Source organism: Psammomys obesus, unplaced genomic scaffold (genome assembly GCF_907164565.1).
Source record: "Psammomys obesus unplaced genomic scaffold, mPsaObe1.curated_primary_1811, whole genome shotgun sequence".
In the NCBI taxonomy this organism is placed as follows: domain Eukaryota; kingdom Metazoa; phylum Chordata; class Mammalia; order Rodentia; family Muridae; genus Psammomys; species Psammomys obesus.
In genome coordinates, this window is record NW_026596069.1 from 13,305,848 (window position 1) to 13,330,075 (window position 24,228).

A 24,228-nucleotide genomic window follows, 5' to 3' on the forward strand; every position below is an offset into this window, starting at 1 on the left:
ACACACACACACACACACACACACACACACACACACACACACACACACTTTGGCTTCCACTCCTCAGTCGTTGATGTTCAAAAGCCATGTCAGAGTTCTAGAATAGAAGCCAAGTGTGCAGCTGCATAACTGGTGGGAATGCAACTTCTACAAATTCCTGGTTTTAGTGTAAATGTGGTAATATTACATTGAGAACTACTTTGTTTGGTATTCTCCTCCTCCTCCTCCTCCTCCTTCCCCTAAACGCCTTCACTTTCATGCAGTGATAGAGACCAAAAGGAGCTGTGGGACCCTTTAACAACAACTCTTTAACAGCAAGCTCTCTCTACCAGGATGGCACTGACTTTTAAGTGAAATCTCTTCCTGCCAACCTCTTATGTGAGCCAAGGCATCAGAGTAGAGGACAGGGACAGACCTAGTGAAGTCTGGGAACAGACTGGGCCTGAAAGATCCCCTCATTTCTCTTCTCCGCCATCAGTGCCTTGGACATCAATTTTCATGTTGTATACCGCCCCTCCACCTTTGGTTTTGAAGGCTATAAAATAAGAAGCAGGCATAGCCAATTAGTGGCTGGATTATGGGGGGAAATAACATGTAGATTTGAAACCATTTAGCTCCTATATCCTTAAACCTTTGCATGATAAGATAAAGGTCACTTGAGGTCATCACAAAGAAGAGCAGCTCCCAAGCCTGAGGAGACTACCTGTGTGTTGCTGAGAAAACACAGTGGGGTTAACCTACTATGGTTTGAAAAACTTGAAAAATGAGATGACTTTTTTTGAGCTGTGTCTCTGGACCTTGTGTAACAAAACAGCTAGAAAATAATCTTGACAAACAGTCCCTTTACACTGACACCAGAGAAATGTTCCTGTGTAGAAGGCCTTCAGCACCTGGTGGTGGCCAGGGGAATGATTAACTCTATGTTATGACTGGAATCAGAATAGCTTTTCACTCTTCAAGAATGTAGAGTTCTTTTAACACTGGTATTGTTTACACCTGCCTTGGTTTTGTTCAGTGTTGTTTGTTTGTTTGTTTGTTTGTTTGTTTGTTTTGAAGTAAAGAAACACTGCTAGATTGATTTGGTACAGGATTTCGTTTACCTGGGGACTCTCTCCATAAGTTGTGAACATGTAAATTATGTTGGCTTAATACTTTATTATCTATTGTTTCTTCTATAACATGTTTGGAGTTACAGAGAGAGAGATGCTGTATGAATATGCATAAATCTTGAGAGATAAAAAAGATGTAGCAGTAAATTAACATTGAATCAAATGCCAACGTAATAGGCTGTGGCTGGCGACTCTAGCAGTTGAAGCTTGAGAATTTTTGGTTTGGGGTTATGTGGGTCTGTGAAATGTGGAGAGCAGTGGGAACTTTGAGAGGACCCAGCACCTACTTCAGGGGGCTTACAACCACCTGTCATGGCAGCTCCAGGAGACCCAGTGCTCTTTTCTGGACTCTGTGGAAGACCTCACCCCCAACAGAAATAAGGACAGTCTTTGTTTTGTTTAAATGTCAACACTTTCAACCCTACCTTCTTCTACTGCTTAGCTCATTGAACGCTTACGTGTTTCAGGTATAATCTCCTCAATAGAGGAGAAATCAGAACCTCCATCTTTTGCATGATTCCATTCCTCTGAATAAAGTCAGTTCTATTTTAAGGGCCTCGTTAAGTGCTTAGTTGAAACTGATATTAATCAGAGTTTGTAATGACAAAATTAAAGAGGTACAGACACAGTCATTTATGTATTTTGGATGCTTGGGATGAGTGGTTTATCTGATACAAAAGCAAAGAAGGCTGGAGATGCAAGTGGCCAATCATGGGTTGAGCATACATTATTCCCTTGGTTTGATCCAGCACAAAAAACAAACAAACAAAAAACAACAGCAACAAAAATACAAGAAGTAAAAAGAGAACTAATAGACTAGGATCAGATGGAAGGGGTGGAGGACTTCCGCTATCAGTGGACTGGTGGAGGGGCATGGAGGAGATGAGGGAGGGTGGGATTGGAAGGAGATGAGGGAGGGGGCTACAGCTGGGATACAAAGTGAATAAACATAAACTGTAATTAATAAAATAACAAATAATTTTTTTTAAAAAGAAATTAAAACAAAAAGAATGAGTCAAAAGAAAAACAAAAGACAGGAAGAGCCCAACTGATTCATCGGCGTGTAGGTCTACAATGGTTGCAGTAGCCTTTTACAAATTCCTGTTTCATTTTGAGTATAATAGCAATTGGGAGATCTGGCCTACATTGGAGCCTTCACAGCAAGGAAAGAGTCTGTCTGGGAGCAGTGCCAGAGTGCCCTTCAAATCCTTCAGTAGCCAACCCACCATTTGTTAAGAGCTGGCAACGGCCTGCACCCAACACTCCAAATCTTCAAATTGGAGTATTATCAAAATGACAGCAGTTACAATTTGTATAGAGAATGTACTCAGATTAACCAAATGAAAGGAGCAAGAAGAAGCCAGTCATTTGTCATTATCCCTTCCACTGACGTGGTGGGATGTTCTGTCAGGGAGCCCATATCGCACCGTCTACAGAAAGCTATTGAGGCTCGCTGCAGTGCCCTGTTTGACCCCTTAAGTTGAAATGATGTGCAAAAGGCATCATTTGTTGTTGGCTGTTTCCTGTCCACACTCTCCATGGGGAGCAGACTTTTCGTACTCTTTTTTTTTTTTTTTTCAACTCTGATATAAAGTAGGCTGAGGTACAGGCCAAAATCTAGCAGGACGAAATGGTGGTGATAATGAGACTTAATAACTAACATCTGAATGGTGATTTCTAATCTGCCTGAGTCTCTGCATTCATCATCTTATTTTGTCATGACATGAATATGTGGGATTTCTGCTTTAAATATTTCTTTGATGAAAGCCTGACTTTGAGTTTAGAACAGGCCTAACTAGAGCTGGTCACAGCAGCCATACAAGACTGAAGGTCCATTTCTCCATACACACCTTTTTTTCTCTTTTTTTTTTCACTAACTTATTTAATCACTTTACAGCCTAATCACAGCCCTCACTCTCCTCTCCACCCAGACCCACCCTCACACCCCCTCTCTCATCCCTCCTCCTACCCCACCCTGGCATATCAAATCTTAGCAGGGCTAAGCTCATCCTCTCCTTCTGAGGCCAAACAAGGCAGTCCAGCCAGGGGAAAGAGATCCAAAGGCAGGTAACAGAGTCAGAGACAGCCTCTTCTCCCATTGTTAGGGGACCCACATGTTGGTCCTGCTACATATCTGCTACATATGTGTAGGGGTCCCAGGCCCAGCCCACTCATGCTCTTTGGTTGGTGCTTCAGTATCTGTGAGTCCCCATGGTCCGAAGGTATTTGACTCTATAGGTCTTCTTGATCCCTCCAGCTCTCGCAATCCTTCCTCCCACTCCTCCACAAGACTCCTCCAGCTCAGCTGTGGCTGTGGTCTCAGCATCTGTTTCTATCAGCTGCTGGACAAAGCCTCTCAGAAAATAGTTATGCTAGGCTCCTGCTTGCATTCATAGCAGAGTATCATTAACAGTGTCAGGGGGTGGCTCTCTCCCATGGGGTACGTTTCAACCTGGTTGGCCTTTCCCTCAATCTCTGCTCCATCTTCATTGCTGCCTTTTGAGTAACCCATCAACCCCCACAGTTGTTCTTATTGGACATATTCAAAGGACCCTTTATATTCATCTACCTCCTCCACAATTCATTAACTGTTTCCCCTCAGTCCACTAAAGCAAGCTCTCCCCTACCAGGCTGTATAAATCGCTAGGTTAATTTGTCACTAATTCAGCAAGTGTCAAATGTAAGAAGTCTTTTACCCTTTATTTTTCTTGATTTCATGGGCATATTTGAAGACCCTGATGATCAGAACTTTGATATGTTCACTTCCTTGACACCTGTGACAGAACATTCATATCACCTTGTGTCCTCATAGCATTCTTTGTCTCCTGCCTGTCCAAAACTTGCTTTTTAGTCCTCCACTTAAATGTTTTTTTTTTCATGCTGCAATATAATTTCCCCTCTCTCTCCCTCTATTTTGCCTTTAAGTGTCTTGTTCTGCACACTGCTCAGGGTTAAGCTCATTAACTGTTGCTATTTCTTCTGCAAATGTCTACATTCTAATCTTTCCCTCTGAGCCTCAGATTTTATATCTAATTTTTTACTAGATCATATGGTCTAGCCATCCCAAGAGAACTTAAGTTAATAATGCAAAATGACTTCTTCCTTTCCACTTATACAACACTGCCTATCTGATCTTAAGTACAAAAATCCTCCTCTGTACCTGACTTGTGCCTCCTGCTAGGTTCCTTGAAACACCTGTGCTACTTCTCCCAATCACGTCTCAGCTAGGTTTTCTTCCTGTATGCTCCCACAATGTACTATAAAGATTTACTGTACCTTTACCCATTTACTTTACACATTTACCACAAAGAATAAACATGGCCTGAAGACACTAAAGATGACTTGTTCCAGGCTTCCTAATGACCAGTGTCAGTAAATATAGTGGTTCATATTTGGACTCAGTGGACACTAAATAGATCCACAAATCGGGAATGCCTATGTAAAAAGATTTCACCAGAGAAACACTGAGACTCTTTGGACATTGTCATTCATCCCAGTTAAGCATAGGACTGGTAGAAGTTGAGGGCATCTTTTGTCTTATTCTTTTCTTTTTGTATGTCTATGTATGAGCTGTATCTGTGTTGGTGTATGTTGGTACAGATGTTTAAGTGGACATGGAGAACAAACAACAAACTAGGGTGTCATGCTTTTGTTTCAGTGTTAGTTATTTTTCAGTTGCTGTGGTAAAACACCGTGACAGAGGCAATTCACAGGAGAAGGTTTTATTTGGATTTATAGTTCCAGGAGGATAAAAGTCCGTCACTCCTGAGATGGGGAAGCATGGTGGCAGACAGACATGGTGGCTGGAGCAGGAATTTGAAACAGTATGTCTTAAAACTGCAGGTGGGAAGCAGGCAGAGTGAACCAGGAATGGTGCAAAGCTCTTGGAACCGCAAACTGATCTCAGGAACACACTGCCTCCAGCTAGATTATACCTACTAAGTCCACGCAATAATGTCACCAACTGTGGACAAAATCTTCAAACGCCCAAGAATATGGGGACATCTCATTCAAACAGCCACAGCTTCTATCTACCTTTATTTATTTCTTTTAAATCAGAGTTCTCACAATTACCTGCAGCTCACCAAAAAAAAAAAAAAAAAAAAAAAAGTAGGGTGGGCATGGAGACTAGTAAACCCCAGGGACTCAGTTGTATCTACCATCCAAGTGCTGGGGTTATATCCACATTCTACCACACCTGATGCTCTTCACGTAAATTCTGGGGCTGTAACATAGAACCTGCTGCTGTAAGGCAAGCATTTTTACTGACTGAGCCACGCCTACTGCTCTGAAGATATCCTATTAATGTCTGAACTCTTTTTCTTCATACCTTGAAGATTACAATATTGAAAGAACAGAAATATTTTAATTCAAGTATTTCCCAAAAATATTTCAAAATGCATGAATTCTGCCTTTAAATATGCTTGGCTTTTAAGTCTACAGTTCAGAGGAAAATGATAACAGTAACCATCCAGGGACTAGGGATGCTCACTTGGCTTTATCTTATATTCTTAATAAATCATGATAGTTTGGCAATCCTATGTAAAGAAGTCATGCTAACACATGGGGAGGAGCCTTCCCCTCCTGCTCCACACCAGCTGAATGTTCCTACTGTGTAAGAATTGCATAAAGTCTATCACAGAAAGCTCGATAGATAATGATGTTATAGAGTGGTGTCTGAAAGTGATTCACAGAAGCTGTGTAATCCCCTACAGTGAATCAGTAGGCCCTTTGCATAATGGGAAGATGTTCAGGATAACCTATTATGTGAAAAAGGTGGCTTATGCGATCAAATTGGCGTCTATGTAATTGGGAGTCTGCAGTTATTATAACTCAGATTCTTCTGGTTGGGTTGTCAAAGCATAGTGATTTTTTTTTCAAAGCAAGAGAGGTAGTTCAGTGGGTAAAGAGTATGCTGGGTAAGCATGAAGTTCCAAGTGTGAAGACCCAGCACTCACATAAAACACCAGAAAACCTAGTCCCAGCACCAGAGAAGCAGAGATAAGGGGAATCTGGCCCAAGCTGCTCTGTAACTTAATCAGAAACCGTGAGCCTCAGGTTCAGTGAGGGACTTCACCTCAGAAACATACAGTATGACAAAGATATTCAGTGTCAGCCTCTTATGCATGAAGACACACGATATACAGGTGGACACCTACCTGCATATACACACACACAAACATAACGTATTCTAGTTAGATTTTTTCGACTAGATTCAACTTGTTGCTCGTGTATTTACACAATACACGCATATTATTTTTCAGTTATTGTATTTATGAGTATTTGCACTGCATGTATGTTTGCATAACGCAAATATGCCTGGTGCCTATGGAGACCAGAAGTGGATCATCTGGGCCTGACTGGACTTACAAAAGGTTGTGAGTCACTAAGTGGGTGCTGGCAACCACACCCTGGTCCTCTGGAAGAGCAGCTGAGGCTTTTAACTACTGAGACATCTCTCTAGCCTCCCCATGCATCTGCATTACTTCTTTACAGATGACTGCACGAAACAGTCCTGGTCTTTCTGTCTACATTGCCCAGGCGCTGGAACACAGTTGTGTCCATCACCCCAGTCAAATGTCTGCATTGAGTAAAATCACTTCTCTAGTATGTCCCTTTATTGTTTAATCAGGGCATTTTCCTGCTACAAACTACTCATGTTGTATCCTTATTATATTTTCTTTCTCTCAGTTTTATCTGTCTCCGTGGAATCCAATATGACAGTTACTTACCATAGGTTGACTATTACACTGACATGAACTGACTGAAATAAATTTCAGATTTTGGAACTTTTAACATAGCAGGCTCCATTTAAACTGTCCAGTAGCCAAAGCTGATGTGAAGGAGGGTAGAGCATGGCACCAAGGGCGTTGCCACTGTCGCAGGGATCTGTCTTAAAAGTGCTGAGTCACCACTCAGATTGACACTGGGCGGTTATGGTGCTGCGGAAATCTTTTCCTGCATCAATCACAGCAGACACTCTGTCTCTGATGACTTGTGCAGCATTCTTTTCTCAATGAAGTAAGTTTGGTCGACAAGGAAACTTCGAGCCTGATTCTTTAAAAGCTCCATTTTTGGAGCCTGGGGAGATGGCTCAGTGGGTAAGGTAGAAGCACAGGTACAAGCACAGGAATATGAGTTTGGATCTCCAGAACCCTCTGGTGTGCACCTAGAACCCCAGCTCTGGGTGAAGAGTGTGCAGAGACAGGAAGATCACAGAAACTCATTGGTCAATCATGCTTGCCAAATCTCTTTTGTAGTTAAAGACTCTGTCTCAAAAAATATGGAGATCAGCCAAAGGAAAAACTTACATACACAGTTATGGTTGAGCGTAAGCGCCTGTGCAATGCGCCCACCATAATGTACACACTCCGCTCCATACACACAGGCAAAATGAAAGGAAGAGAGAAATTTGTGGTTCTAGTTCAAGCTGCTTGACTTTTAAACAACTTCCATGCATCCAGAAGTTCTGAGTAAATGCCCATCAGTAGCTCCAAGAGGAGATAATTCCTAATGTGGCATACATGTTAAAAACCTTTCTCATAAACTGGAGTTACCTCAAAATTAGAAAACTACGAACGACTCAAATGTTAGGACAATTCATCTGTGCCACGATTTGAGGCGCTGTTTAGCTGAAGGAAGGCTGACTGGGTATTGGAAACCCAAGGACACTATTGACAGGTTAGTCCATTCTCTTTCCACCTTTCCCATGGGGAGCAAGGGGATCACCTGGAATTCAATAGAGTCCCTGAATTATTTAGACAGTCTGGCATTGAGACGGCTGGGGTTTGGGAGAGATGATGCTGATCTATAAATTTTAATGACTGAACATGATGTTAGTGATTTGCCAGAAGATCGAAGGAATTATATAAATTATCTGCAGAGTTCGTGAAGCTTCTTTCAAACGACCACTGAGCTGTCACAGCTTTTACTGGGTTTCCTGTAGGCTGAGGACCCCGGTACAGGCTTTGGCAGGGGAGGTGAGTGACCCGGGCCTTCTGTGGGCTATGCAGCATGTGTAATTGGGTTTACAGTTCAACATCCGGCAGCTCTTCACTCAGAGCTTCATCTCTACCACTGTGCAGAAAGATGGATTTTGTGTGCTTTTAATGTCCCCTTGAGGATTCTGTGCTGTGTAGTGCAGGAGAGGGTTGAAGGAAGACCCCCTTGGTGCTCTGTGGCTGCTTTCTTGAGCCTGCTGGTAAATATGAGGACCCTTTGGGTGACATTAAGCCTGCTGTGGGCTTTTTTTTTTTTTTTTTTTTTTTTTTTTTTTGCAAAGTGCCCTTTGAATGTTGTCATATTCTCTGGGGATCTATTTCTACAAACTAGTTCAATTTCACCTCTCTCTAGCTTCTGGCACTCCATAAGAAGCTTGAGGATGAGGGAGTGGGGGTCAGAGGTCACGGGGCAGTTTAGCATGTTCTCCTGCTCCAGTGTGTCAGTACTGTTGCCTTCTGTATGGACCGTCATCCTTCAGTCCTAGTGTGGCTATGGGAAGACCTCCCAGCAGAGGCTGCAGCCCACTAACTTCCTGTCACTAGAGCTCTGTGTCTTCTTGAATCCCTCCGAGATGGCTGAGCACCAATGCCTTACCTTCTGTTAAACTGTTAATTACGGTGCTGGTGTTATATTTTGGCTATTTCAAGTCACATGGTAGTTTTCAGTGACATTTGGCTCTTGACTGACATATAGATTGCTTTCCTGAACGGCCTCTGTGCCCAGTGACCAGACTGGTAGAAACATGCACCTATACTCGAATCATCCTAGTCCATGAAGTTTGCTTTCCTACGTGCGTGGGCCACTCACTCAGACTCAATTGATCACAAAAGTAAATGTGTGGACAGATGGCTCAGGGGCACAGAATACTTGCTGCTTCTGCAGAGGACCGGGTCCAATTACTAGCACCTACATGATGGTTCACAAGTATTTGTAATCCCGGTTCCAGGATCCAATGCCTTCTCGTGACCTCCATGGGCATTGGGCATATACATGCATACAAAGCATTCACATACATAAAATAATGAAAATTTTTAAAATGTCTAGCAGTGTAGTAGTCTGTATTCTTCTTTAATTGTCTTGTACCTAAATAACATGAAGAGAAAGCTTATGGAAGCAACCCTAAGACTATGTTCTACTATATAATGATCACAAGGATGGTTACATATTATAAAACATTTGTTCTAAAAAAAAGTATTCATGAACAAAGTTTGTCCAAAAGGGTGAGGAAGCTCATCCTATGTTTATGTTCCAAGCAAGCTTACATTGTTCCTTTGTAATAGTCTCCTCCTCTGTGACCTACATCTCTTCCAAAGCTCTGTTCCGCTATGCTTTGCTCCCATGATTTTTCCATTTCTTTTAAAATATTAATTGGCTTTCTAAGCCATTTAATAACAAAGGTGAAAAACTGAAGAAAGGGCACTAACCGTAAAGGAAATCTGTCAACTCTATCTCCAGCTTTTCCTAAGCTTTGTATAGGCTCGTAAAAACAATTCTTCCTCACTTTCAGATCTCTTGATATTTGATGACGGGAAGTGAATATTTGATAAGCAGTCGTGGAGAGAAGGCAAGCATATACACTCCAGCTCCAGGAACCTCTATTTAAAATTTTATGGGCCTTAAATCTTTATAGTTTACTTCTGAGCCATACTGACAAATGGGATAAAAGTAGCTTCTCAGGGCTGGAAAAACGTCTAAGTGTGCAGTGCACCTGAAATTCCAGCATCCCTACAACAAGATGGAGACAGGAGAATCCCAGGAAGGTGATGGAAAAGCTAGCCTGGAACACACAGCATCAACAGGAGACCCTGTCTCAAACAAGACAGAAGGCAAGCGCCCACACCCGATGTTGTCCTCTGACCATGACACACACACACACAAAGCGAGAAACTTTTTCTGGCATAAATACCCTATTCTGCATGAATCCTGTTCCTTTCATAGGTCTTGATAATTGTAGGTTCAACACGAATGTTCTTTTTGAGTGTGCGGGAAGAGCCAGGCGTGCTGACCTTAATTTCAGTGTGATGACTCACTTAAGGATAGTCTTGCTCACTAGATTCCTGTTCTTTCTTTCCCTCATGAAGTTAATGTTTGTTTTTCTCTTCTAATCCTTAAATCGTTTGAATTTGGAAACAACAAAAATATTCCAGAAGTAGCCCTATTTTATGTCCATTTCCAAGGCAACCAGTGTTACCGTGACCGAGGCGACACTTGCTACGAATCATCTCAGCCTCGTCTTAAAATATTTGCTTACACTTTCCAAGTCTTCCTTAACAAAAAATAAAGTACACGATGATTGCTGAAGGTTGTCAGAATATGAAGGTGACACTAAAAGTCCCATGTTATGTTGTCCTATACCATGGATATGAAACTTATGGGATCCTATGAGTATGTTAGACTATGTGAAATGACCTCTATGACTGTCACCTCCTGATATTGCATTTTGATGATGACTTAAATCACTTCAATAAAAATGATGTGTCATACATAACTATACATTATTGATAGTGATGTGAATATTGGAACCATGTTAAAAGCATGTAATTTTGTGTTTTAGAACAACACACAGGTCAGGTGTGGTGGCTCATGCCTTTAATCCCAGCACTCAGGAGGCAGAGCCAGAGGAGCTCTATAAACTTGAGGCCAGCCTAGTCAAAATGTCAGTTCTGAGACAGCCAGGGCTACACAGAGAAACACTGTCTCAAACAAACAAACAAACAAACAAAACAAACAAGCAAACACAAACCAGCTAGTAAGGGTTGGAGAGATGTTTCAGTCCGTAAGAGTTCAAATTGCCCTGACAGAGTACTGGTTCTTGGTTCTCAGTACTCACCTCAGGGGGATCACAATTATCTGTAACTCCAGTGTCAGGGAATCACATCCGCTTCTGGTCTCCACAAGTGCCTGAACTTAGGTGTCCATAGCCACACACACATGCATATACATGCAATTAAAAATTAAACAACAAAATCAGGCAGTAATTCAAATGTACAACTCTACCACACCTTGAGGAACTTTTACTGAAAATGTTTTCCAATATAGTGGTGACCAAACTAAGAATCAATGTTGAACTTTTAATATTACTACAATATTGTAATGTAGTTATTAATTATCAATTTGTCAGTTACTAATAATTTCAATTCTAGAAGAATATATTCACAATAATTATCATATATGTCACCTGGTTATTCTCTAGTGTTTCTATGTTGGTTACAGTTTCCTTAAGTTTTTAAAGCACTGTAGAACTAACTATCAAATCTAATCACTAGGGGATGAATGTGTGTGTTTGGTATATAGCAATCTTCCTAATACTGAGACCTTCAGTACATTTCTTCTTGGTGTGGTGACACCTAATCATAAAATTATCTCATTCCTACTTCATAACTGTAATTTTGTTACTACTGTGAATCATAATGTAAAGATCTAATATGTAAGATATCTGATAGTCTACCCCTGTGAGGGTCATGACCCACAGGTTTCGTACTACCCGTATACAAAAAGTCAAAACTATTCATATTTTTATTAAACATACAGAAGGAATACAACCCCTTTGATAATTATCTCAAAGTAATTATCTCAAGATAAGTATCTCAAAATTGTAAAGGTGACTGAGACTACCAGTCCTTTAGAGGTGAACTCTTCAATAAACTTTGAAATGTAACTATTAATATATTTATATCCATTTGACTTAGTCATGGGGTGTACAGACATTTTAGTATTTATGGGGCGGGAAACGTCCAACCAGCTGAAGACCTCACTCAAACAGAGCCAAATGATTGAAAAGAGAGACCTTCTCCTGCCCGCGACTGACTAAACTCCAGTGCTGGAGCTCTCTGTCCTCAGAACTCAGACTGAAACCTTTGCTCTCACAGGGCCTGCGCCTGCACATCTGCAGCTAAGCGGTACAGGATCAGCCCTGCTACAGGTCGGGCCACAGCTTCACCACCGTCTTTACTTGAGGATCCAGACCGCTGGCTGGCAGATCTTGAGGGTTCCTAGCCTCCAAATTGCATGTAACAATCAACGCTCTACTAGTCATATATGCACACGTAGAGGAGCACACAGCATGCACATATACATACGCACACAAACACACCACACGCACGTGTGTATGTATAACTTGTATTTATGAAGATCTATAACACAGTGAACCATACCAACTTAAATATATCCCTAAGCTTTAATAATGTTAATATAAATACTCTTAATTCTACATTATAACTAAAAATTTGAGTAAAAGTTATATTCTTGTTAAGAACCTAAACTCATATGGCTGTAGAAAGGGCTCGGTTGGTATAGCATTTGTCATGCACGCATGAGGACCTAACTCTAACTCCCCACACCCACATTAAAAATAACATAGGAGTAGTGGCATGCACTTACAGTGGATGAGCTGGGGAGGTGGAGAGAAGAGGATTATTAGCTAGTCAGCCTAGTCTAAATAAGCCCAAGGCCAGAGAGAAACTCTCAAAACACAGGCAGACAGCTTCTGAGGAAGGATACTCAAGGTTCTTCTCCAGGTTACACACACTCACACACACACACACACACACACACACACACACACACACACACACACAAACACTCTCACATATAACCTCACTTATTAGGCCACTTAATACAAATAATTTAATTCTATTTTTCTTGCTTTATCAGGACAAATAAAGAACAGTGTTTTTAATATATTTATTATTATTACTATTATTTACAATTTATTCATTTTGTATACCACTTGTAGCCCCCTCCCTCATCTCCTCCTGGTCCTTCACTCCTCCCTCTTCCTCCCCTATCCCTCTTCCCTAGTCCTTCTCCCCTACAGTCTGACCCTAGCCTAAAAGGTCCCATCAGCACTTTGTGGATCCTCTGCCTCTGTGGACTGGCTAGGTCGCCTCACCAGGGAGAAGTGATCAAGGAGCAGGCAACCAAGTTCATGTCAGAGACTGTCTCTTCTCCTCTTACTAGGGAACCCTCATGGAGACTGAGCCTATATCTGAGCAGGGGGTCTAGATCCTCTCTATGCATGGTCTTTGGTTGATGCATCAGTCTCTGTAGGACCCCCTGGGTCCTGGGTTTTTTTGTTTGTTCCTTTTGTTTGGCTTTGTTGGTCTCCTTGTGTGGCCCTTATACTAAAATCTAGAGAACTAAAGAGGCTAAACCACAAGGAGGACCCCAGAGAAGAGGCTTAATTCTTATTCAAAAGGGAAAATAGGATAGACACTGGAAGTAGTAGAAGAGAGGAAAAAGGACTGGAGCCTATCACAGATGTCCTCTAAAGGACTCTACCCAGCAGGAGATTGAATCAAAGCAATGCAGAGACTTACAGCCAAACTTTGGACAGGGCACAGGTAGTCTTATGGAAGAAGGGGATATAAAAGGATCAAGACTGACAAAAATAGTGTTTAAATAGAACAAACAAAGGAAACAATGTCTGTTGATGGTTTACTGCTGAATCTCAGAGAATGTGAATAATTTGGTCAAGATCACATAGTAGGAAAGCTGACATAGGAGGACTCAAACCCATGTCTTCATTTGCTGACTTGAATGCTGTATGCTCAGCATTTATGTGCATTAAATGATATTTCAGTGTTTTGAGGTTAATTACATAGTGGGTCCAAAATAATCAGATGGATTTGCTACTTACTTAAGTTCACAGTGCTGTAACACAGGTAGAGCATACATTTTATTTAACTTTTTTTCTTCTTTTAAACTAATTATTTAATTTTTTTAATTTTTTATTAATTACACTTTATTCATTTTGTATCCCCCCATAAGCCCCTCCTTCCTCCTCTCCCGATCCCACCCTCCCTCCCCTTTCTGCATGCATGCCACTCCCCAAGTCCACTGATAGGGGAGGTTCTCCTCTCCTTTCTCATCTTAGTCTATCAGTTCTCATCAAAAGTGGCTGCATTGTCCTCTACTGTGGCCTGATAAGGCTGCTCCCCCCTCAGGGGGAGGTGATCAAAGAGCAGGCCAATCAGATTATGTCAGAGGCAGGCCCTCTTCCCATTACTATGTAACCCACTTGGACACTGAACTACCATGGGCTACATCTGTGAAGGGGTTCTAGGTTATCTCCACGAATAGTCCTGTGTTCAAATTATCTTGTTCTGTTGCTCTCCTTGTGGAGTTCCCGTCCCCTCCAGCTCTTACTATTTCCCACTTCTTATATAAAATTCCATTCACTCTGCCCATCAATTGGCCATCAGGCTCAGCATCTGCTTTGACAGTCTATACTGCAGAGGCTTTCAGAGGCCCTCTGTGGTAGGTTCCAAGGTTGTTTCCTGTTTTCTTCTGGCTTTCAGAGGCCCTCTGTAGCAGGTCCCGAGGTTGTTTCTTATTTTCTTTTTCTTCTGATGTCCATCCTCTTTGCCTTTCAGGATAGGGATTGAACAATTTAGTTAGGGTCCTCTCTTTTGCTTAGTTTGTTTAGATGTACAGATTTTAGTGTGGTACATCTATACAATGGAGTATTACTCAGCAATGAAAAATAAGGAAATCATGAAATTTGCAGGTAAATGGTGGGACCTGGAAAGGATCATCCTGAGTGAGTTGTCCCAGAAGCAAAAAGACACGCATGGTATATACTCACTCATATAAACATACAACATAGAATAAACCCATTTTATTTAATTTTACACTCAGCATTTTGTTAATTATTTGATAATTTCATAAAATATGCTTTGATCATTTTGACCCCCCATCCCTCTCTCTAATTTCTCCCAGACCTACCCCCTATTTCTTCACTCCTTCTAACTTCTTGTCTTCCCTTTTTTTTCTAAAAAGTAAAATCACCCATGTCCTGTTTTTGCTGCCCACCTCCCTCGTGTGTGGGAGGCTTTTTTTTCTATTTTTAATTGAATTTTTATTTAAGTTTAATTTTTTTTTACTTAAAAATTTTGAGAATGTCACATGTGAGTCTTGTATTTATAGAGTTCCCACCTCTTCCTTTTCCTTTTTTCAGTCCTGTGTCCCTCTCTACTCATTCTCAAATCCAAGACCTCTTCTTTAATTATTACTGTTATGGGCTGACATATGCAAACACACATGTGTATGTGACCTGCTAAGTCTATTTACCATTGCTTGTATGCACACCTATTCAGCGTTGGCCATTTAAGATAAGATTATCAGGGGTCTTGTCCCTGGAGAATCAGTTCTATCCCTCTATAGCAACTGGTCACCTATAATTTCTTCCTTCCTTCCTTCCTTCCTTCCTTCCTTCCTTCCTTCCTTCCTTCTTTCCTTCCTTTCCTTCTTTCCTTCCTTCCTTCCTTCCTTTTCTTTCTTTCCTTCTTTCTTTCTTTCTTTCTTTCTTTCTTTCTTTCTTTCTTTCTTTCTTTCTTTCTTCCTTTCATCTAGAGATGGGACATTGTGAAATTGTCCCCACCTACACTGGCATGCCAGCTGGTATTGACATTATTTGATCTTGTGTAGCTGACCATATTGTGGAGATTTTGAGCACAACTTCCCATGTCCTGTCTATAGACACAGTCTAGAAAAGGACATCCGGGTTCTCTGATTTTATAAAGTTTGTCTCTCTTGTGCAATGTTCTAAACCTTAGGTTGTGTTGTAGTTGTATCAGCTGGGGTCCTGGTTATAGGTTATTACTTTTAAAAGATGAATTTACATACAAAACTGAAGTACAAATGGATCAAGACAATGGAGAAAAATGTTAAACTGTCAGTTAAGAGTCTATCTATCTGTATGTAGTAAAAATAAACAATCTGATTTTGAGCAAAAGACTTGGGGCATTAATGACTCAGTTTGCAATAATGAAGAGAACTGGTTAATAAAGTAATAATTCTCTGATTCCATGTCCCCCAGCAATACACGGGTAAATTAATAAATGAAAACTTAACAAAATCACAAAAGGGAAAAGACACCTATGATTATAGCCAAAGAGTATAAAACATTTCTCTCATAAACTAAGAGACAGAAGAGAAAAACATGGGTGAGAAGTAAATTAAAATTTAATGGTTATATGAAACATACCTCCAACTTTCTAATAATGCATATTCATTCTAATATTGGCCACCTAAATAAATAACAACCACTAAGGAGCTCTGGAATGCTGGTAGCATTGCTTTCAGAAGTTATCAGTTATCCATTGATAACTAGTAAATAATAAATTTGTGCAATGGAGCAGGGCTAGTATTTCCTGCTTATAAACAATAAAAAGTTGATAAACTAAATGCTTTAGAGATGTTTTGTTTTGTTAAATTCATTACATCCTGTGTGTGTGGATGTCAATAGTAGTGCACAGTCATAGGGATGAACCAGCACAGAAAACTTGTAGCTTAGCAGTGACATGTTTGTGTGTGCAAAGGTAACAAGGGGTCAGTTGTGCTAGCTAGTTATTTTAAATTTCTTTTTGTTTATTTTGTAGTTATAATTTAATTATAATATTTTTATTATTATAATTTATTACAATGTATTCAATTTGTATACCTTCTATGGCCCCCTCCCTCATCTCCTCCCTCCCCCTTCTCTCCCTTTGCCCCTCCCCCAGTCCACTGACAGGGGAAGGTCTCCTCGCCTTCTATTTGATCCTAGCCTATCAGGTCTCATCAGGACTGGCTGTATAGTCTTCCTCTATGGCCTGGCAATGCTGCAACCCCCATATCAGATAGCCTGTCACTGAGTTCATGTCAGAGAAAGACCCTGCTCTACTTACTAGGGAACCCACTTGGAGACTGAGTCTATGGACTACATCTGGACCAGGATTTTAGGTCCTCTCCATGCATTGTCCTTGGTTGGAGTATCAGTCTCTGCAGGACCCTGAGGGCTCAGTTTTTTCTTTTTCTTTTCTTTTCTTTTTTTTTTTTTTTTTTTTTTTGGCTCTGTTGGTCTCCTTTTAGAGCTTCTGTCCCTTTCAGGTCTTTCTATCTCCCCCTTCTTTCATAAGATTCCCTGTACTCTGCCCAAAGTTTGGCTATGAATCTCAGCCTCTGCTTCAATACCTCGATCAGAATAGTCTTTCAGAGGCCCTCTGTGGTAGGCTCCTGTACTGGTCCCTGTCTTCTCCTGCTTCCGATGTCTGTGGCATTTGTCCTTCTGAATGAGGATTGAGCATCTTCCCTAGTGTCTTCTGCTCAACTATACAAGGACATTTGCTCAACCATGTTCATAGCAGCTCTATTCATAAGAGCCAGAATTTGGAAACAATCTAGATGTTCCTCAGCAGAGGAATGTATACAGAAATTGTGGTACATTTACACAATGGAATACTACTCAGCTATTAAGCACAAAGAAATCATGAAATTTGCAGGCATACAGTGGAAACTAGAAAAGATCATCCTGAGTGAGGTATCCCAGAAGCAGAAAGACACACATGGTATATACTCACTCATAAGTGGATATTAACCATATAGTATAGGATAAACATACTACAGTCTATACTCCTAAAGCAGCTAGCTAGTTTTATATACACAGGACACAAGCTAGAGTCATCAGGAGGAGGGAGTCTCAGTTGGGAAAATGCTTCCAGAAGATCAGGCTGCTGACAAACCTCACTAAGTATACTTTAAAAAAAATTAGGGATTGATGTGGGAGTGCACAGTCCACTGAGGGTTGGGCCACCCCTGGGCTGCTTGTCCTGGCTTCTTTGCAAAAGCAAACTGAGTGAGCCTTGGAGAGCAGTGAGCCTTGGGGAGAAAGCCCAGTAAGCACCACTCCTCCATGCTTTATGCATCAGTTCCTGCTGCAGGTTCCTGTCCTGACTTTTTTTTTTTTATGATAAACAACAGTCATGTGGAAGCATAAACCAAAGAAACCCTTTACTCCCCAAGTTGCTTTGATCATGGTGTTTTCTCATAACAATAGTAACCCTAACTGAGATATTCTCTGAGCCATCTTGCTGGCCCAAAATTTTTATCAATATACAGTAATTGTACATATCTGTCTGTAAAACATTGCATGCAGTATATAGCGATCAGATCAAGGTCATGAGTATTCCCATCTCTTTATCATTTATTTGATATAATTATTTAACCCAAGTTAGAAACAAAGAAAATGCTAAAATAAAAGGAAATAATTCTGGAAATTACTGCAAATAGAAACAAGCAATAGACCAAGAAAATTTTAAAAGACTGAATATTTGAAAGTATTTAAAATCCATCTGTGTGTAGCCCATGGCAGTTCAGTTACCAAGTGGGTTACACAGTAATGGGAAGAGGGACTGCCTCTGACATAATCTGATTGGCCTGCTCTTTGATCACCTCCCCCTGAGGAGGGAGCAGCCTTACCAGGCCACAGAAGATGACAATGCAGCCACTTCTGATGAGAACTGATAGACTAAGATCAGAAAGAAGGAGAGGAGGACCTCCCCTATCAGTGGACTTGGGGAGGGGCATGCATGCAGAAAGGGGAGGAAGGGTGGGATCGGGAGGGGAGAAGGGAGGGGCTTATGGGGGGGTACAAAATGAATAAAATGTAATTAATAATAATAAAAATATTATAAAAAATAAAAATAAAATCCATCTGTGAAAACAAATCAAGAGAGGAGGGAATAGAAAGATAATAAAACAGCAATGAAAGGATACTAGAGAGTGTACTCAGGCCATTCAGAGGAAGATCCTATCTTACAAGTATTAACTCTACTAGAAATAGATTTTCAAAATGAACCTGAAGAAGCATCGAGCAAAATGAGTATTACAAACACTTTCTTATTCAAGGTATCAGAACGCAGCAGTTTGCACATAATTTTATCAAAACCAACAGGACTGGATAAGCTTGGCCTTTAGGTGGACAAATACAAAGTGGAGTGGGTAAGGGGACAGAGAGGGTACCCAGCTCATTTTAGGATGTTATAATGATCCTATCAAGAAGGAATATTTCATCTCCAATTTCAGTGCTGCTATATTTCTGAATATAAATGAAGCCCATTGGCTGTTGAATATGGTACTGTATTAGTGTGGTGGTTTAGGAATTGTTTACCATTGTCAAATGCTCAGTTATTGGGTGAAAGAAAGGTCCTTTATGAGATGTATGGGGTGGGCCAGCACTGTGGTAGATGCTTTATATTTGTTAGCAATTGTAGCTAAATATATATATATATATATATATATATATATATATATATATATATTTATTTATTTATATATATATTAGACCTTTGAACAGCAAGGTACCAAATCAACATCAATGAATATATCTATCAAACTTCTGATCTCCTCAAAACAAAAAAGACACTTGATTTGTAGACAAAGTTAGCATCCAAACACTTTGCTAAACAACAATCAAAGGCACGTCACTTACATGAGATTATTGTATTTGACTTCAATAGCAGAAGTCATGTCTACAACTAAGAAATCATTGGAAACTATTGAGATACGGGAATGAGAAGTTCTGTAGGGATGTGGAAAATATGATCCTGACTATATCAGTTGTCACTCAAAACACCTGATTACAAGTAGCTTTCTTTGTCTTTTGAGGACTTAGGATGCTTCTGCTATGTCCCCGTTGCTTATTCTACGTATATTCAGGGAACTGATGAGGTTGAAGAGACAGAAGAACTGGTGTCTATTAGTACACATGGATTAAGTGTTCCCAAGACCAATTTCAAAGCCTAGAAAGAATTAACTCAACACAATCTAATATGGTATCAGTTAATATATGAGAAGCACAGAGAGCTGTTTGGACAGATTTTTAACTTGTATTGAGAGAAATGGCACACACCCATTCATTAAGATAATAGTGAGAGCATCGTGGGAAGCAGCCTACTCATTCACATGTCATTGCGACACTGTCATCCTTAAACTGAATCATCACCAATTAAAGCATCTTCGTTCTGTAAAATTACATCAGGAATAGAATCTGTGTAAGGGTGGGGTATGCATTACAGGGGGTGTGAAAGTGGGATATGTCTGTGCGTATTTCAGGAGACAATCTCAGGTGTCGTCTTCGTAAGAATGATCGTTTCTAGGATGAAGCACCATGACCAAAGCAACATGGATAGGAAAGCTATATTCAGCTTATGCTTCTACATCACCGTTCATCATCAAAGGAAGTCAGGACAGGGACTCAAGTAGGGTAGAAAGTTGGAGCCAAGAACTGATGCAGAGACCACGAATGAATATTACCTACAAGCTTGCTCCTCGTGACTTGCTTAGAGCCATGCTCGTGGGTTCTTAGAGTACCCACCAGCCCAAAGATGGCACCACTCACAGTGGGCTGGGCTCTCCCACATTGATCACCAATCCAAAAAAAAAAAAAATGCCTTGCTGAATCTTAGGGAGGCATTTTCTCAGTTGAGGCCTTTCCTCTCTTCTGACTCTAGCTTGATTCAAGCTGGCATACAACTACCCAGTACAAGTGTTCTTCTAGAACTGTGTCTACCTTTCCCTTAGGACAAAGCCTCACTGGCCTGCAGCTCACTACATAGGCTAGGCTGGCTGATGAGCAGTCCCCAGGGCTTTACGAGTCCTCACCTCCACAACACTGGATTTTCAGGTGTCTACCCTCTGGTGCAGCCTTTTGTGGTATGTGTCAGGTATCTGAACTCTTATCCTAATGCCCGCATAGCAGGCATTTTAGTGGTTGAACCATCTCCCAACCATGTCACTTTAGCTATCTACCTACCTACCTACCTATCTACCTATCTATCTATCTATCTATCTATCTATCTATCTATCTATCTATCTATCTATCTTATATGTATAGGTGTTTTGCCTGCATGCATGTGTACCACATGTAGGCCTGATATCTGTGAAGACCAGAAGAAGATATTGGATACCCTATAACTAGAGTTAAAGATGGCTGTAAGCCACTATGTGGGTGCTGGGAATTTAATCTAGGTCCTCTGAAAGAGCAATCTCTCCACCCACCTCACTATAATTTTTCAACACTTAAAAGTAGTTACCATGATCATCAAAAATACAGTTCTCATTGCTAAACACACATTTTTGAAAATGGTGTCTTAGTAACTGCAACATTATCTGAAGGAAAATAACACTAAAACACAATTACAAAATAAAGCAGCTTAAAACAATAAACAAAAATGTACCATAAACTGGAAGTAAACAGCCAACTGATTAATTTTAGAAATGAAAATGAGTAATTATGAATGTATACTTTTATTTACATACTAAGAATCATAAATTGACATTTATTTATTACTCAATTACTCAGACCTTAAAAAAATGAATCATGGTTCTATTTTTGGCATATGAGACTTAACTTTCTAAAAAAATATAGGTTAACATGATACATGAATAACTTTTGATTCAACTTTTAATAATCATCATAATCAATAAGTCTGTATCACTTTGACCAACACAATGATAAACAAATGTGGCCTTATGAAGTTTTGTATATATTAGACTTAATTTGTTACTGAAGCCATTTTCTCTTTAATCATCTTTTCGGTCATTGTGTTTGTTCCTTCTGATTCACTGGCCTGGCTCATCTATAACCATATTCTTCGGGGTTTTGTCTTCAAAAGTAATTTTCTATACTTTATTAAGTTCTACATATTCATCAAATTTGAACCCTTACTTTGTAATGGACATAAGTCCTAAATGTATGATAGTTGTGTTTTGAGTCAAGCTGAATCAGTCAAGCACAGCATTGAATCTCTGAGGCAGGCCTCAGAGAAAGGTGCTGACACTGGACAAGGGCTGTGGGAGGGCTCACTGAACGAATATCTATTATATCTTTTGTTTCCTTGCCCCTATAACATTAAAGATGTGAAAAAAGTGTTTTTTATAGTTTGAAGGGTGGTGTGGCTAATGAGGGTGTAGAGATTATGAACCTTATCTCAACTTTGCATACGCTAATTAACACAGAACAAACTAAGTCTTCACTAGGTTAAGATGCTTACAATTTTAAGCCAAATAGGACCTGGTGGTTCTTACTTGGAAACCCCAGCACATGGGAGGGGAAGGAAGGAGGATCAGAAATTTGATGTCATCCTTTGCTATATTGTAAGTTCAAGACCACCCTGGGCTACATGAGACTTGATCTCAACATAACACAAAACTGCAACAATCGAAATGTCTTGATAAAAAAAAATTTTAAAAAAACACAAGAATTTCAAGCCAAAGGTAAATGCTAAGTAAGTTTTAAACTGTAATGTTTATGTGAGGTTCTTTTATGCCAAAGACAACTAGAGCTCCTGTTTAACCTTGTCTCAATTCCAGAGTAGGGTTCAGCAATTCAGCTTCAAGAAAAGTCAAATAAAGCATTCCGCCTTCTAATAGAATGAGGTAATCAGGCCCAAACCCGAGACATCTATGTGATTGAGGGGAGGATCCTTCCAACTCTCAGCTCTCTTTGGTATGAGTACTGGGCTTCTAAAATCAGGTTAGAAGAGTGTCCACCTGCAATCCAGAGCTCTTCCTATGCCACTATGCTGATTTGCATGGGAGAAAAGAGACTGGGAGAGGTAGGAGGAGGGGAAGCCATCTTCAAGATACGTTACTTGAAAAGTAAATCTATTTTCAATAAAAGGAAAAAGTTTACTCAGAACTTTGCAGGCAGAGCAGACACTGTTAATCCTTTGTTTGAGTGCAGGTTCAGTGACTCCTTTCCACAAATGTGACATCCCATGCCTCTCTCAGCTTGCCATGTCGATAACATGAGTTTGTAAATAGCAGGCTAAATGGAAGATAAACCCGACCTGAAAAAATCAAAGCGTGGAAAGGCCATGTCAGAAGTAGAAGTATGGTTCTCTCAGATGTCAGAGTTCCTTGTGTGGATCTTATGTCTGCTCTAATTAAATTTCAAGTGAAACTGTTTTCCTCTCAAGAGACTTCTGCCTCCTTCGGGGAGGATGGCAGAGAGGCCGGGTATCGACCTGTCTCCCTCATGCCTCAGGAAGAACTCGTAGGAAAATGGTATCCCTTGACTTAGCTCACAAACGGAATGCCCTTTTCTGAATTCTTACACCTATTTAGGGTCTGTTAAAACACTTTCATGTTGCAGAATCGTTGGCATCTTGACTGCTGTGCTTCTATGCTTAGCAATACTTTGTTCAATTACTTCTAAATTTAGAAATTCCCTCCAAATTTTGTGATCTTAATAAATGTTTGCTGAATCACAAAAACAAACATTTAATGATGGACTTTCTTCTTCATGCTAATGTCTGAACTCAAGGTCTTTAACAACTTTGAATTATATTTCAGTACAAAGTTAAATGTTGTGCAAAATCAGAACCACCAGACTGGCCTAAACATATGAAGAAATACTGGGGGCGCCTGACTGTGTTGTGTCCGAACAGATGCAGCTTAGTAAGACAGAGCTGTGCTGCCAACACCTAGCTTCTCTGAAGGGCCAGAGCGAGAACTGCTTCCTCGCTTCATTCCAAAGACAACTTCAGTCGACCCTGTTACAAAGCTAATCCACCCGGTAGTAAATATTACCTGAATATAATGAGAAAGAGAGGTCTCAACCAACTCCTTAAAAGAGAGAAAAGAAGGAAGGAAGGAAAAGAAAGAAAAATTAAAGCAAGTCTTGAACATGCAGTTTGAACTTTGTCTACTCTAAAAAAGGTGCAGAAGTCCCTCAGCCCCAGCATCTGTTTCTTAAGAGAGTCTCATAGTCTCTTTACATGTTGCTGTGGTAAAGATGCCAACAGAGTCATGTAGAGGAGAAGGGGTTTATCTGAGCTCACGGTTTCAGACCACTGTTCACTGTCCTTGGGAGCTGCAGGCATCAGGAATTTGAAGCATCTAGTCACATCCACGGCCAAGAAGCAGAGATGATGGAACAACTCTGCGTGTTTATCTGTATTCATCTCTCTTTCTCTATTCTTCCACAGTCCAGGGCCCTGCCTATGAATCGGTGCCCCCCACTCCTGCCCCCGGTCATCAAGATAAAGCAAATTTACCCACCCACGGGCCATCCTGATCCAAACAATCCCTCATTGAGGGATACCTGATGATTCATGGTTGTGTCAAGTGGAAAAATTATCTACAGGAGACCTGCACGGTAGCAAGCCAGTCAAAATGTCAGCAAGGATAGGGGAAGGAAGCCCCACCCTTTGCTGAGAAGCTCGGGGTAACCTGAGGTACCAGGGCTCTGTAGATAGTTCAGGCTACAATGGTCGGCTTTACCCCATGCTCACGCAGGCGGCGCTGACTGTGCTCAGTGGGCTTTTTACAAAAGGAAATAAGGTTGGGAGGG

General features: G+C 40.6%; 1 protein-coding gene across 7 annotated transcripts in view; it reads left to right on the forward strand.

The window, feature by feature from the left end:
- Nol4 (nucleolar protein 4) overlaps positions 1-24,228 on the forward strand; it is a 352,979-nt gene that overhangs the window by 326,226 nt on the left and 2,525 nt on the right. The window lies entirely within an intron of this gene.